The following is a 1,194-nucleotide window of genomic DNA, read 5'->3' as shown; positions in this document are numbered from 1 at the left end:
GCGACAAGTTTTTAGCGTCTGAACTACAGTCCCCGGAAAAAAGGATAAATAAGCACGCTTGTTAATGTTGTAACCAACAGTTACAACAACCGCTTCTCAGAAAACTGATTTATTCTGGGCGAACCTGTGCCCGTGAACACAAGAGACTCAACCCTCAACAAAAAAATCCATGCATCTCCACGAAGTGAATGATGACGAGTGGGCGAAGCACCGGCGATCGTTCTTACCGTAAATCGCCCGTGACATTGCCCACTCGCGCATGTAAATGAGTGAGAACGCTGGTGTGAAATGTTTTATTTGTCATAACTCGTAAGTCGTGTTGAGTTCTGGATTCCGTTTTACCTTCATTATCACTGCTTTGTGGTCCGTGAAATGTAGAGCCAATATTTTTCTATCGGATCTAGCCGGAATTGGCAAAGACAAGGTCTATCTACGTTCCCCTGGTGGTTGTTGGTTGTTTACAGTCATACGAAATGCATCGTAGAGCGTATCGAGACGTCATATACTGCACAAGCCAGTCTCTCTCCGTGATGTCTACGATGAAGTGTCCAACAAGTACGAAGGGGTTGTTCTTGTACTTTGTTTCGTATTCGCGCATGGCTAGATTGATGTACTTTTCTACGTTGCCTCGGGAGGGCCAAGTACACTGTCATGTCGACGGTTCCATCATAGTTTTATTGCAGCGCGTTCGCCGTTGGCTCGTTATTGGTAGGTCGAGATCTTATTTTTGGAAGTTGGTGGAGTGCTTGAAGGCTGCTTCACCTCCACCGCGGGTCGGCCCGGTATTGCACTATCTCCGGGATCGGCCCACGCAAGAGCACGCACAACGTGGACGGACGGGCAAGCCCTAAGGTGCGTCGCCCCTAGAACCGCCTTCGAGCGTCGTTCTCCTCTTCGTCACCTCCTGTCGCGTGCCATTTATCCGATTCTCGAGCACGAGCCGCGGGTCTGTCCGCACGTGGTGTGGGCACGTGCAGCGCAGCGTTGCCCTGCGGTGACTTGCTCGACGTGGTGTGGCGCTTCTTTAGAACACAGCTAGGATGCGGCGGACGTCTTTTCGTTCTCGTTATGCTGGCGGCAATATGAACAAAAGGCCAACATTTAATTTTCGAGAACTTTTTACTATTTAATAACGCATTTATTTCGTAATATACATTATAATATTTTGTCAGAAATAAACTTTGCGTGAAAGCA

General features: G+C 48.3%; 1 pseudogene; it reads left to right on the top strand.

The window, feature by feature from the left end:
- The first annotated feature begins 718 nt into the window (after positions 1 to 718).
- Positions 719 to 809, top strand: LOC119462936 (U2 spliceosomal RNA; annotated as a pseudogene).
- The last annotated feature ends 385 nt before the right edge of the window (positions 810 to 1,194 follow it).

This window comes from Dermacentor silvarum, chromosome 8, assembly GCF_013339745.2.
Source record: "Dermacentor silvarum isolate Dsil-2018 chromosome 8, BIME_Dsil_1.4, whole genome shotgun sequence".
Lineage (NCBI taxonomy): Eukaryota > Metazoa > Arthropoda > Arachnida > Ixodida > Ixodidae > Dermacentor > Dermacentor silvarum.
Note: the sequence above shows the minus strand (reverse complement) of the source record. Positions and strands in the feature narration are given on the sequence as shown.